At 33.0% G+C, this 16,405-nt stretch overlaps 1 protein-coding gene across 1 annotated transcript in view; it reads right to left on the reverse strand.

The window, feature by feature from the left end:
* The window catches only part of LOC125060201, a 59,321-nt gene that overhangs the window by 31,282 nt on the left and 11,634 nt on the right, over nt 1-16,405 (reverse strand). Inside the window, exon 2 of the mRNA XM_047664981.1 lies at nt 3,583-3,626. The gene's annotated coding sequence lies outside the window, so the exon portion shown is untranslated. The remainder of the gene's footprint in view (nt 1-3,582; nt 3,627-16,405) is intronic.

Below are 16,405 nucleotides of genomic sequence, written 5' to 3' on the forward strand. Positions count from 1 at the left end.
TGAATGTTGACATGCATCCGTATTTCTCACGACATCACAAGGAAATCTGTGTCCTGGAACCTACAGCCTTCATGGCTCGATGTACAGGGAAATTAAAATTACAATAAAAGCAATCTACGTGACTCGAATCTTAATTGTTAACGTTATGGTCCGTTATTTATAGTTAAATACTGTTATTATATTAAAGATTAATAGATTATTTTATTTATATTATCTTTTCCCTTCTCTTCATGACAAAAAGTGCATGCGTACAAAGTACACATGTCAGAAGTGAAACTTCTTTGGCAAACTATTTTTTTAAGTCTTGTTCATATTTATCTAAAACTTTAGATTTCCGAGACTTAGAGGGAGATATGTTAGGAATTTAATAAATTTAATTATCATTAAAATATTAAAAGTGTCGAAAATTAATACAAATTATTAATTTAATTTATTTATTCGATAATAAAAACACGTGCCATTTTAATTTACAATTCGTCATTTGAGATTTCGATAATTATTTTACATAAAATTCTCTTTACGAAATTTTTAAAATAGAATTGCTATAATTTAATTCTCCCTTCTCACTCTCTCTCAATCGGTGTCAATAGCCTTCTCCCTTTTCTTTGACAAAAACGCTGCACATCTACGTGACGGTTTCGTAAAAATTTACCCTCATGCGCCTAAAGAAATTTTCACTTTAAAAAAAGTTTGAATATCAATTTTAAATGTCACTTGTAAAGTTTTTAGAACTTGCTAACACAGATTAGTATTCCATAGCCAATTAATTCTATACATGTGTTTAAATAATGAAATCAACTTTGTCACGGAAGTAAATACAACCCTGAAATAGGTCTTTTCGGAATTAATTGCGCGTAAAGCACAATTATTTTGTTGACCTATATTTGTTGTTTAGGAACAATAATTGGCCTTTATTTGCACCAAGGACTATGTAAAAAACTGTATGACTCGTGATTGTATCACTTGTGCACCAATGAAATTTGAAGAAAAAATTTGTGTCATTTTCATTGTTTTATAATATATTTTTTTATATAAGTTTCGAATTACCTATGTGTGACACAAATAAAAGAGGAAATATTAATTTTTGTATCGTGTTTTTATACCTTTAGATTGAAACATGATCGTTGTGTAACATAGGCTATATTCATTTAAAAAAAATTGACGTCGAATTGATAACCTTCTTCGGTATTTTAAAGTAGATTAAAAAAATTCTAAAATAAATGGCTTCAACAGATCGCCTGTTATTTATACGTGTTTTTAGATTCTTTATTCATAGATAAGCAAACGTTAATTTTTAATTTGAATTTCCAGCCTTACATAAATTAATTCGTTAAGAATTCTTGTTTGTATATAGTTAAAGTTTTAATAAAAAAAAATATTACGTTTTACCAACTCATATTGTGAAACTATATGGGGATATCGGAGAAACTGACTTTATGATGAGTTAATAGGCAAAAGTTTGTAAAAATAAAGAAAAAACTACAAGAGTTATTTCAAAAATCCTTTTGGTTTAAACCACAGGACAGGCCGTTAGTAATAGTAACATAATAAATGTCATTGTATATTCACGACAAATTAAATATAATTACAACTTCGTTGGAATTGAGCAAAATATACAAGCACATTTTTTATTACTATAAATCAACAATTTAGATTTCAAGAACAAAGTTTTTAAGGAAGCTCAGTTGAAACCGATTATGACCTTTTCGTAACCGGTTTGAGAACTTGCTAAATTATAATACCTAACTTGGAAGACCAGACTGACATAATACCGCTTCCTTTGTTTAATATATTTAGCATAAGCCTTCATGATTTTTTTTATTTAAAGACATGGCATTTAGGACATTTTTTCTTTGGCTGTCAATTCGCTTTGGTTTTGGTGGTCAGTGCGGAAAAAGTGTTACGTGTAAGTTCGACAGTAATCTTAAATGAAAATATTAAAACTATATTATACATATTTGTAAATACGCGTAGCAAATACGTATAATATATGTTCGATATATAACTACCGCGCCGGTTCTTTTTCGTTATAATCGAGTCGAAATTATTTGAATCTTTAAAATTATTCATTTGTTAATTACCATGGAAATCATATATTCCAATACAAATCTACGGATGTTCTACTGTTTATTATAAGATAAAGCTACTTATTAGGAACATAAGCTTTCTTTAAATTACTCATTTTAACCGGAAATTATATGAACTAAGTCGGATGTTAAATGTACCGGATATTCCTATAATACTTTTTATCTCGTGTCTGTGTAATTTCGTTATTGTGTAATAAATCAACATATCCATTTCTTTCGTAACAGTAAGAATTAAATCAAGTTATTTTAGAGTAATATTTATCAGATTTTAATATTAAAACCGTGACTTTAGTGTTATTAAATTAAACACGGTTAAATATTAGAAACATGCCTTAGTATTTCGTTTAGATCAGGGGTCTCCAAACTACGGCCCGAGAGCCACATCTGGCCCACGGACAGATTTTATCCGGCCCGCGAAGAGCTAGCATACTTGAAATCTCCTTTTAGAGAACATATTTTTTATAGCAAATTAAATTAAGTTTACTGAAGTATTCTAATTTTACGTTGAATAATTATTAATATGACATCTACTTTGATATGGTAATGGGCAAACTACTCATAACATTGTTGTAGGCTTAGTGTTATTGTGATAAAAACATAACAAGCATAATGACATATGGTTTTGGCCCTCTTAAGTTACTGGAGTAATTAGTATGGCCCTTAGGCTGGAAAGTTTGGAGACCCCTGGTTTAGATTATGACTACCGCAACGTCTAACCAACGGTCATTATTACGAGTGGTAATTCCGACGCCTCGTAAGATTTTGTAAAGAAGCACGGTATGTATAATTCCAAAAAGTTAAAAGATATGTATTGCCGCGATGCCATATAACCAGGCAAAATAGTTTCTATGAAGGTTTATGACAATGCTGATGAGATAAGGCAAATTATAATAATTAATTACCGAATTGTTCTGTCGTAATTAGGTAGATTATGTAAGGACTAATTTTATCTTGCATTTCGATCAAGACATTGTTAGAACAGAAATGTTACCTAGACTGTTTGAACATAAATTATCGTATTACGTAACTTCTGTATCAAATTAATACCTATCATCAAATTAGTACTTTAGTTAATAATGCTGCCTTACTCCACAGTAGTTAGTTAATAATACTAGCTAACTCCACAGTAGTTAGTTAATGATACTAGCAAACTCCACAGTAGTTAGTTAATAATACTAGCTGACTCCACAGTAGTTAGTTAATGATACTACCTCTCTACAGTAGTTAGTTAATGATACTACCTAGTAGCTTCATACTTTTTAATAACTTGGTAATATTTTTTTAAGTTTTACTACGTACAGAAGTACATATGCGCATCTCAATGTAATTATCTTCAGTGGCGCTACTCTATGGATAAATATCAATCAATGTGTTGGATTTTGACACAGTCAGAAGTTAGACTCGTTTCTCAATTCTATTTGTATGAAGAACAAAGTGTTATTTACAAAAAATATAACACTGAAACGATTGAGTCGATATTTAAACAAATACTTACAATTTTTATTTTGCAATGAAAACGTCCCTTGTGGATGCTGTATTCTGAAAAGAAAAAAAGGTTCTTTATTCTCATATTTAACACATGTTATTAAATAGTATATGCAAGCTTAGTCACTGAGAAAATAATAATACAAAGAAAGATTAATGGTAATATTCACAGTCGAGGTTAGCGGTACGACTCCCGCCCAAATTCAGAATGTTTTTGCTGTTTGAAAGATGAACGGCGGAAGGTGGGCATGACCGTTCCCCCCTTAGAGTCTGAATATTACCAGAATCTGTATAAATCAAAATCCCAAGCAGGCGCTTGATTGGAACCCACGAGGAAATTAGAAGCGTGGCCGTCCCAGGCATTGATGCAGATGAGGCAAAGAGAGCCGGAAAAACTCGGAGCGAGGTGAAATACGAGGTTCAATACCCAACGCAATGGAGACTCAGTATGGATGCCCTCTGCCCCATCTAGGGGCTATAGGACATGAAATAAGTAAATCCAAATGGGTTGGTTTAATTAATCCATTGTACATTATAAACATACTCGTGTGCTTATTATATTCGTGAACTTTGACCCCTCCATGCAGGAGGGGATGAACAACGGATCTGCACTAGGTCTCGACTCTGAAAATCATCTTCGGACCTTATCTCTGACATATAGTGTAACAATAATCAAAATCGGTCGCTTTAATTAATACATTGGACATTAAAAACTGTTGTACGACTTATATCATAGGGGACTATAATGTGAAAATTTAAACTTCGACCTTTGGACCCCTCCTTACACAAACACTAGACCCGCCCTTAGTCTCTGAAAATCATTCGCAGACCTTATCTCTGACATAAGGTGATAGTACACTTTTTCGATTGTTTTTGTGTATTATATATACACATATAATGTGCTGTCATATTATTGAATTTTAAAAACCCTAAACTTGGTAATATATTATATTTATCAGAGAATGCACTAAAACATTGCATCGTGGGCTCCAAGCGATGCTTTGAACCGGTTTTCGTTTGCACAACTGTACCATACAAGGGTTACACGTCACAAAGTTATCTCTGTTATTATTTTATATGTTTAATTTAATTTTTATAATATGTTCTACCTTCGTGGACCAGTGATTGGTTTACACTCCTTGTACGAGCCAAGGCTGTACATTTTGTTCACTAAGGCTTTCTTAGTTTTATAATCGTGGCGAATTCCTAATCATCGGAGTTATGCCCCGAGAGTATAGCCAGACGCAAGCACTCTCTTCAACATTCATTACATTCATTTAGCGTTGTACGCGAGTGGTTAATACTCGTATAGGGTAAAAATAAAATCCTCTTTTATTTAAAGAACCCAGATGACCCAGAAACCGTACAGTCTTGTTAATTCCTTTGAGTTCGATTCCCTGTGAAACAACGCAGATTGGGTACACAAGACTAATATCCCGCCTATACCTATATGATTATGTCTGCGCCGTTACGAGACTTAAAAGACGACAACGCACTGGTTAGCTTCCCTTGTTGCTGGTTTCATACAGAAGCTTTTTGAGAAAAACTATTTCCCTATTTAATCATCAGTAGGTATTTATCAATATATACCTAAAACTCTCCCATCTCCATTAATCAGGGCTTGCCTAAATAAAAAAAATAGCACTCGAGAGAAGTTTACTAAAGATATATATATATATATATATACATATAGATATTATAACTTGAAACATTATATTTTTTATTTTATTTTTTCTTTGATTATTGTTATTTTGTGTTTATACGTGTGTGTTTTTGTTAGTAATAAATGTTATGTCTATGTCTAAAGGAGATAGATTTCGAAATACTTACATATGAAGAGGAGAAGCATAGATAACGTTACAAAGAGTAGTTGAAAGGACAAGTGGAGATGGACGGGACACATTCGAGGAGTCGAGAAGTGGAGTAAAACTATAATGCCTATACCCAAACTTTATTTAACCTAAATCTCATGTTGAACGCTTGGCTTTCTTGCAATATTACGCCGCGTACCAACGCTAGGCTATATAGAATCCCGGCTTGGTATTATGAATATTTGATACAGTCTATAATTTATGGTCGGGCAGACTACAGTTCAGCACTGACGCATTCGCTGAGTCATCTTGCATTTTGTTTTTAACTCGATGACACATTTTGTAATAATTAAAAGTAAATACAATGCGATTCATTTATTAATACAATTTATAACTAGATATTATATTCGTTTTTAATAAATATATTTTTCAATTATTATAATGGTGTAATTAATATTAGATTATTTAAAACGAAGAGTTTATTAATATATTAGCGATTTTATAGGTTTTATTTGCGTGTATATAATTTATTAAAATGGGGCGTTTATACGTACGGTATGTATCAAATACATGTTCAAAAGCAGCGTATACGTATATAATAGGCCACATTTCACTTAACATAAGCTGGAATTAAAAGTCGGTCTAGTATAAAAATCTTGCTTTCACATCCTAATAACATTACATTACCAAGTCAAAACCCAAAGGTTGCACGGGTACACAAGAATTATGTAGAAATAAAAATTATATAAATTATTTGGCTCGAACCGAGGGAGCGTTATTTGTCAAATCAAGCAAATATGCGTTTAAACCTTTAAGGATACTTTAGCGATATTAAACCGGAAGTTTAATACACTTGACCCATTTTACTATCCACCCCTTTAGAAATCAGGTCACCACAGGTCACAGGGTGACTACAATAGGAGTGCCGATGCGTGGGTCAACAATAAACAAATGAGCATCAGGCATACTGCTAAAAGTTCCTAACAAATTAAAGGAAATCAGTTGGAACTCACACTCGGACAGTAATAGTGTGAAGTTGTTTTCACCCATATATATTTATTATTTATTATTATAGCGCTATAAGGCTTTTTAAGGAAATAGCAAAAAGGTTAGTCGACATCACAGGAGTCCGAAGAGCTGGCAGCAACCTCGGACAAAGAATTAGTCTAGCTATTCAAAGGGGGAACGCTGCCAGTATCTTCGGAACCTTGCCAAAAGGGCATTTTAATAATATATTCTAGTTATTATATTTTAAGGTTAGGTTAGGTTTTCGGTTATTTGTTTTTTTTTTATAAAAAAAGTATACAATGTCCTTTTTTAATTGTATTGTATATAAGTATACATAAGGAAACAAACGTGTCCATACCAAGACGGTTACAGGTAAAATGGTCTTTTGACACTTTGTTTGTCCATCCTGCGACACGTAACACGCAGAGATCCCGAAAGTCTAGAAAAAATAGAAAAGTTCATCGTGCCTGGCAAGGTGGACAGCACCAGACCTCGAGGCCGATCCCCTAGTCGCTTGACCGAACAAGTAAAGGCCCTTACAGGTTACCATCATCAGAGAGAAGAGAATAATATATACGTATCTTTGTTTTACACCAGTGCTGAAATAAAACTTCTTTAAGGACTATAAAATAATGTATTACATAACTCAAGCCTAGTGTTTGAAGCAAGTCCTCAGTAAGACACTAGAAACAACTCTAAACTTGTTCTCACATTGCGACAATTCTCGTTTTAACCTTCAAAAAGTTTCAATTAAATGTAATAAAGTTTTTAATTGTCTATGTCCTAAACTAATCTGTATTGAAAAATGTTTTTCATTTTGGACAATACGTATTAATATTAATTACATATCTCATGCCGAGTTCTTTAAGCAATTGTCTTTAGCAAGAGACGGGAAAGAACTCTAAACTTGCCTTTCAGACATTGTGTCAATTCGCGTTTTATCTTCAAAAAGTTTTTTTTAAATGTTTTTAATTGTCTATGCACTGCACTAATCTGTAGATAAATCTCATTTTCGACAATGCGTATTAATTAGAAGCACTACAGAAAGTGAATTGATGTGGGGTGTTGCGCATGAGTCGTTCAATGAACATTCCGATTTCTACCAACTGATATCTAGGTATTGTGTTACGATACTAAATCTTAGTTTCTTGTTTCGCTTCTTTACATTTCAAGGTCCGGCAATCTCTTTCGTGTTTAAAAAGTTAGTTACTATGACCGTCAAATTCCTACTTGTCTGCATTGTAGAATACATAAAATACTGTTTTTAATAATAATAAATTAATTTATCATCCGTCAAAAAGAAGTTATAATCAGTTTGGCAAGAATAACCCGCAAATTTCTACAAGGTAATAACCCATAAAAAAAACTGTGTTCAATTGGCGTATTGGCTGTATTTCGAGTATTTTTCTCCCAATCTTCCCCACTAACTTCTTTAAGCTAAGTGCAAGAAGGCAACTTTTTTCTTTTCCCTGGTGGCCCATGGTTTTTATAGGACAGTGGGAAAACGCGCAGGAGGCGCACCTGATGTTAAGTGATACCGCCGCCATGGACACTCTCAATGCCAGAGGGCTCGCGAGTGCGTCGCCGGCATTTTAAGAATACCTTAGATATAATTGTTTCAGGCATTGAATGAGCAATCGTTATTTATTTAGTTACACTTTGTTACCTTAAACATATATACAAAACAACAGGTTAGATAAGGTATTAGGCAACGGGCTGCCTTATAAATAAACGATTTCTTTCAGGCAACCCAAGTGAAAAAAAAAATACATGTAACACTAGAAATATACGAACTAAAACTAAACTAAACTGAAATCTAAAAAGTATTAATTAAAAATATTTATTATTATTATTACTTTTTAATGGCTCTGGCACGATTTGTGCGCTAGCCAGCGTCAAGTATAGGATTTCTTTATAATTCGTGCTTGTCTTTAAAAATTCGACCGTGTCCTCCATGTTCGGATTGTTCGGTTTAGGCACTCGCCTGGTACCGCACAGCCCTCCCAAAGGCCGAGAACAAATTTAAAATAAATTAAAACTTGCCCTCGAACCGGGAATCGAACCCGGTACTACCGGTACGAACCCTATATTTATTATTATAGAAAGAAAAATCCGTTAATCATAAACTCGACAGTTTAAAGAACAGAAAAGTACAACAATTAAAACCGCCACAAACAAAAGAAAATCAAATCTCGATATTGCCAGCTATAAACAACATTATCAACTTAATTAAGATACAATCTATAAGTTTTTCAACAGACTTAATAACGAATAGAAAGTAAGAACAATTACTTAGAAATCAATTATACGTAACGTTTTGGGTGCTGAGAAAGGTGCTAATTATAACTAAAATTTTAAAAGGTGGGAGCTTGTACTTTATTGTTTATCAGAATGCCAAATCATAAAATGACTGCTTCACAACTGATTTGAGAGAGACCGCCGATGCGAAAACCGCTGTGTGAGTTCGTGAAGTGAGTTACAGAATCGCAGAGCTGTATGAGAAACTCAGCGTGCTTCAGAACTAATGACACTGTTTGGCAAAGAAGATGATCATCTACATGGCTATTAAGAAAAAAATTAAGACAAACACTTGATAAGAAACAATTAAATTGACGTACATACAAAAATATCGCCCGTTGCATCCCTTTTAATTTTTATGTATTTTGTTTTTTTTTTATTTGCAACGAAGTATAAATAAATAAATATGAAAAGCGGTACCTTCCCTACAAGATACACGAGTAGCGGAATCAAGTAAATCAACTAAATTACTAACTATAAAAATAATTAAACTATTTGAATCAAATTAAATTATGGGTACTGAGTTCTCATTCTACTCTTAGCCGAGGCCAGAGAACCATCAAACACGTCAAAACACTGTGAATTTTCATTATGGTAGCGACTATTGGAGAGTTTCAGTCTCATCATATACCTACAGATAGATTTCTGAATGAATCAGGCGTTGGAGCGCCTATGTTATAAAAATAACAGGGGTGAAACGATAGCGTGTTTCGTTTGTGTTAAAAGCATCGCACCCCTATTACTGGAATTGATCATCCAATCACAAATTACAAAAAGCTATCCCCGTACATCATATAATGAACTCAACCATATCAATTTTTTTGCGTAACTAATGATTGATGACATTAGCGAATTGTCAAACTCGTAATATTTATTTTATTTATGAAAAGCAATCCTGTCCCAACAATCAACATTGGACCCTAAAGCGACAAATTCGTTAAATTATACACCGAATCATATGAGCCCTTTGCAGAAGGTTAGTGCTAGCTGTGGGCACATGAAGTAACGGCGGACGATATCGCCTTCTGACAAATCCATTAGGTACATTGTACCTAAGGTACTAGTAGTACTGCCGAATAACTGACCATTACAACATGAAAGCTTGTACATTACATGGGCAAATTCTGGGCGTACTTGGCCACAGAACCAAGAATAAAAAAGGTCGGATATATGGGTAGGTAAAAAGGGTATACAACGTACATCCGTTTTGTACCCGCTCCAACATCACCTAATACTTATTTTTATTGGGAGCACAAATCGCGGAATTACGCTCCATATAACTTCTCACCAGTGCATCATATAGCAGTCTCACAGTAGTGTTATTCGTGAAATCCTTTGCAACAAAAACTCAAGTTTCTTTATATACCTTCTAAATTTTAGCAAATAAAAGTTAAAATGCCTTGTACTTATCTTTTATTTTAAGATGTAAGCTACAATGTTGCAACAAGAACCGATAAAAGATAAAGACCTGATTTCAAGCTGTCGGCTGGTTTACCAAGAAACACTTCTAGTGCACCTACAAACAAAACCTGTTGTGCTTGTCGAGAATATAGCTTTTTTCAGTAATTTATAAAGTAAATATTGTACACTTTAAAATCACCCTTCAATTGACTTCAACTTTCTGTAGATAGATTTTCTTTCTTTCTTTCTTTCTGTGAGTTGGGATAATCGTTGCTATTTCTTATACATGAACAGTGGGTAGAAAAATGAGAGGACCACCAAAAACCGAAGAAATATTGGAAAATAGTAGCGCAGATAAGAGGTCGTGTACTAATAACTTAATGTAACTTAAATTTGTTGTAGGCTATTTTTATTTTTAAATTTCAAATTCAAAACATTTAAGGTAAGGTAAGCTAACTGAATCATTCTTTTTCTAAATACGAACGGAATCCAGCAGCAGATTAATTATTATTGTACAGTAAAATATAGAAGAATTCCTAAGGACTTAAGCCAGAAGTATGAACATTATTTGTCACGGAGCGGAGGTCGTAGTAAATAATGGTTTTATGGTTGCCCGACAAAGAAGAAATTGTTCATAAAGACACTGAAGATTAGTCTATCATTCTACGCTATATATACAAAACAAATCAAAATCATTTATTCATTTAGGTAACACAATGTACACTTATGAACGTCAAAAAAGAAATATACATTAAATGCTTCTAACATTTACTGCCAGTTCTCAAATCAAGGGCGTAGAACGGACGAGAAGAACTGGCAATAAACTCTCCGCCACTCTTTTTAGAATGCTATAAAAAAAGATTCAATGAAAATTATTAAATTTTGTAAATAACTTAAAGGCATGACTTGTATACCTACTACGTTTAATTTAAACAAAATTATGTTAGTTAAGTTTTAAAATCCTTAAATTAAAATAAGGATATTTAATAATTTTAAATAAAATAAATAATAAAACATGACATGACAGAAATATATTACAAAATTGATCTAACGCACACGCGCCGTGTTGTGGGTAATTTAACATTATAGAAATGCCAAATAAAAATGCTATGCTACTGTGTGACTCTCATCACTGAGGTCGTATGTTCGATTCTGTTATGAACACTCGCCCGTACGAGGAAAAACATTGTGAGGAAATTAAGACCCAAAAAACAAATGATTACAAAACCTGACCCAGAAGTAAAAGGTTGTAGCGCCATTGTATTTTTACGTGTATAACTATATCTTTTTCCCTGCTTGAGAATAAATCAACCTTGATCCGAAAAATACACAAAATGAGAATAGGAAATGTTCTATTAAATATAAAACTCCCGCTCTGAGACAACTCTTTCACTTTCTGCCTACTACTGCTTTTAAGCTGCTACTGCTGCTAAGCAGTCCCCCCCCCCCCCCTCTTGTCAGAAAAAGTAAGCAAAGCTCTCAAAAATAATAGTACATAAACCTATTAACGATTTGTAGGAATCCTGACACTGCATTTCGTTTCCAAGCATACACAATGTGTAAAAAAGTAAATAATTACTGTTGACATAATCACCAAATAAGAAAATCAAAGATACCCCCCCTTGTGCTCACGTAAAACTTGCCCCATTTAAGTTACAGGTCATAATCCAGATTGTGGCTTCAGCTATATCTGGACTGGCCTTCTGACCTCCAGGACCTCCATATTGGAGTATAACATTTAGTACTATTTTATGGTACTGGCAAAACAAAAGTTTGTTGTTGTAAGCGTAGGAGAATGTGTCTTGAACTCCAAGGCAATTAAACCTTTTCAACTGAGTCACTGACCAATACAAAAGAAATAAGTCAGTACGTAATATAAAAGTTGGCGCCACGAAATGATATAAGCAAAATTATAACCGGCTTAAGTGAGGGGTAATACAACTATAATTGCGCAAGTGTATGCAAACCTGCAATTAAAGGAACCGGTTTTGCTTTTGCGCTTTTTTTCCAATGCAAAGAGGTATGAACAAAGACAACATACATCTATTATATAGTTTACATTAGGCTGTTTACAGCTGAAGAGATTGTTTGAACGCTTACAACAATTTTATTTATATTAACTACAATTTTACCGATTTTATTGTCCAATAGTCTATAAAGCAAAACTATTGAATAACATCCTACCAATAAATCTGAAGGAAATATCCTGACCTGAAATTGATTTGTATTGATGGGGGGGGGGGGTCTCATTTCAATAATTCAAAAATTGTGTTTTATTTATAAGTTATAAACTTAATTCGTATATTTATGTATTTTGTTAATACATTTAATATACAACAACCAAATTACGGAACATAAAAGTAATACTTAATAACCTTAAAAAATATAATATAAACTAAAATATATTACTAAAAGGAGTCCCTTTAGGCAAGGTTCCGAAGATACTGGCAGCGTTCCCTCTTTGAATAGCTAGACTAATTCTTTGTCCGAGGTAGCTGCCAGCTCTTCGGTCTCCTGTGATGTCGACTAATAATTATCTTTCTTATGTTAATTATTTATACACTTTTTATTTTTCCATACTAGTGTTGCCTTGATGAAATAGTTTGTTAGCGATTATTGCGCCCGTTGTCTAACAACTTATATGTAGCCTGTTTTTTTATTTGTGATTGCCGAAAGTGAAGCCTTTTTAAAGCTAAATATTATATAATACAAATTGTACTATAAAAATGTTACTGAAAAATTGTATGACCGCTATAATCGTTGTATCGCTCTCGAAGGCAGTATTGAATAATCAATTCAAATTCTATTAAAAAAAAGATTTTTTCTATGTCTAGTAACTGTAAAATATTACTTAGGGACATCAATTTAAATTAGTGATGTACTTATTGATGAAGGAAGGAAGCTGGTATGGACGTGGAGAGAAATTAATAGAGCCGCCCAGGACTTATAAGGCTGGTTTTCTACGCTGGATGCCCTCTGTCCCACTTGGGGGACATTGGACTTTAAGTCAAGCAACCGATATATGTCCTTGAAACTTTGAACATGTCATTGAACTATTTAAGCTCCATAGCAATAAATTAGGCAAAGTCAAATTCTAGAAGGATCTTTGAACAAAGGCTTCTTTATGAGGCGTCTTCCGGTTTATCACAGATTATAAATGTAGCATTGTTGTCATAACCTTCGCCTTTCACTCTTTTGTAACCGTTCATTTTTGAACACGCTTTGAGCTAATTTTATTATTTAAAGCTAGGCTGTGGTTCTTGAATTTGTTATTTAGATTATTTCATTGATAAAATACTTCGTTTCATTACAAAACTAGACGTGGAGATTTTAAATTTTTTGGAGATTAACCAAATTCCTTAAAGTTTTTCGACGATGCTTTTAGTAATATAGTCAAAATCTGTTATAACGACATCGAAGGGACTCATATTTCGCCATAAAAATCGACAGTCGTAACAGCCGATGACGTTTTTTAGTATCTAAAACAATAGAATTCAGCCGGTTTGATTTTAGTTAATATAACCGGTATGTTGTTCTAAACGATGTCGTCGTAAACGGTTTTAACAGTAATACCGTAACCAGACACGAGTGTGTATATGGGACGTTCAACTCAAGAACTATTATATTATATATTATTTATTTATTTATCGCGCCGTTTTCCCGAAGCGGCTGGCAGATCCGCGAATTTCCACTTGCTACGTCCTGACATATCTCTCTCTATTCATTCACATTTTACCATGGTCGTTGGTTTATGAGTTCTTTCAACTTGTTCCTTCTCTAGTACATCCTGGTCCAGGTATGTACGACAAGGCCTACCCAAGCCGATCACACCTTATTATACTATTAGTAAAATATGATTGTTGGCCTAGTGGCTTCAGCGTGCGAATCTCATCCCTGAAGTCGTAAGTTTGATCCCCGGCGGTGCACCAATGGACTTTCATCTATGTGCACTATTAACATTCGCTCGAACGGTGAAGAAAAACATGGTGAGGAAGGAGGAGCCAGGAGGTTGATCGCCTACTTGTCTATTTGATTGACAAAAGATCATGAAACAGATACAGAAACCTGAGGCCCAGACTTAAAAAGGTTGTAGCGCCACTGATTTATTTATTATTTTTTTGTAAAATTTTGTAACACCAAACATTTTTATTGTACAAACAAAATTAAAACATTTCTTATCTATTTGAGATGTGCATTTATTAAGTATAAGTCTAGAAAGTGCAAGTGACAAAATGATTGATCGTTAGAAAATAGCATTTTGACAGGTCAACTGCTTAGATTAGATTGCGCCACTACTTGCCTTAATTATGCGTAATAATAGGTAGGGTATAATTAATAATAATTTAATTATAAATAAATAATAAACACAGGCCACAGGGACCAAACTTTTTAAATTTGTTTTAATTTTCATTTTATTTATTTTTTAATTTAATTTCTATTATTACTTTGTAGGTTAAGAAAATTGGAAATACTGTATTTTAAGGTTAGTTATTGTGTGTGTTAGTATTACAATAGTTATTATGTATATTTAATAAAAAACATATAGTTATTATACATTCCAAATTAATAATATATAAATAATGGGTTGGGTTTAATTTTGTTTTATACTAAAAATGTTTACTTCGAGTTCGTTGGCGCGAATTAGGAGAATAATTTCCTAACATAACTAATACAGAATAATGCTGAATTAAATCCAATAAAAAAATTATCATATATAAATCTATTCTACCAAAAAAAAATCGAAAAATATATAAGTATATGACAGGTATCAATTACATTAAATTAATCATCTCTTCTCTTTTCTATCTCTTACTTTATTCCATCTAAAAAATTAAATTAATACAATATAAATTTGTATTACCTTAATAATTATCTAAATGAATGCGGAATTTAATGTCTTTACATAGAATAAGTTATTTATTAGATAACCTAAAATTTCGATAGTTCGATACAATAGTTTTTGTAATACAATTGTATTATCGGTTTAAATTTATAAGAAGTTTAGTGAAATGGGGTAATTCAATTTGTGTACTAAAGAAATATTCTATGTATTATTACAAGGTCGCCTTATAAAAGGATTAATACTGGTATTCAAATACTTTTACATTAAATATTCGAATAGGAATGAAATTTCATTGTTAATAATGGCATTATCAATTGTTTTATTTGGATAAAGCAAATCAGTAGCAACCTTTTTAGGTCCAAGCCTCAGATTTCTGTATCTATTTCATGATCATTTGTCAATCAAAAGGAAAGTGGGTGTTCAGCCTCCTGTGCCAGACACACGCCGTCGACTTTTTGGGTCTAAGGCAAGCCGGTTTCTTCACGATTTTTTCCTTCACCGTTCGAGCGAATGTTAAATGCGCACATAGAAAGTCGATTGGTGCAAAGCCGGAGATCGAACCTACGGCCTAAGTGATGAGAGTCGCACGCTGAAGCCAAATTCAATATTCTTAACCCAAATCAAAATCTAAAATACAAAAAAGTTTTAATTACATAACTTGAGTTTTTTAAGGTAATTAATTTACTTTGACTTCGTGAAACATTTGCATTTGAATGTCACGACGTTTTAGTATGTTAAAACACATTTAATTTCAGTATATTTAATATAAACTTGCGATTATAGCATGTCAATAAAACTGGAAACCTTTCGAAGTCAAATCATAAAATTTTTATGATTATCTCTTATTTTAATATTGTACTTTATTGGGTTATTGTAATTCAAAACTGTCCACTGTACTTTTCCATATGCAAACCTTGCGCATATTTACTTGAATGATTACATGTAAAAAACTATAAATTAATAAAGTTAAGCTATAGATTTTTACTGTTTTTGTATTGTACATTTTCAGTCTACATAAGTTTTATTCATTTTATTTCCTTATCAGTATTCCTACAGCTACCTATTATACAATATCTAAACAATTACATTATACACAAAAGCCAAAAACCTAATAAACATTCAAACATAAACATAAAACACAGTTAATAATTACATATTACCAACTTATACAAAAAAAAAAAAAAAATTTTTTATTGTGACCCCAGCTGGTGCTTTCCTTTTTTTTTTTATTGTTGGGAAATCAATTTACTGACCCCCGCGCCGGGGCAACGATTTAAAAGTGGCGCAGGGAGTGTGGGAGTCAGTCCGTATGGTGCAATGGATACCTACCCACTAAAACCCAACAGCCCCATCTGTTCACTATGGACGGTAGGCGCGGTAACAGGTTCCCTTAATCCGTGCCTCCGTCATAAGCGTCTGCTGTGAGCACAACTAGCTGGTGCTTTCCTGGCTCAACGAATAAGATGCTTCCA

Source organism: Pieris napi, chromosome 21 (genome assembly GCF_905475465.1).
Source record: "Pieris napi chromosome 21, ilPieNapi1.2, whole genome shotgun sequence".
Lineage (NCBI taxonomy): Eukaryota > Metazoa > Arthropoda > Insecta > Lepidoptera > Pieridae > Pieris > Pieris napi.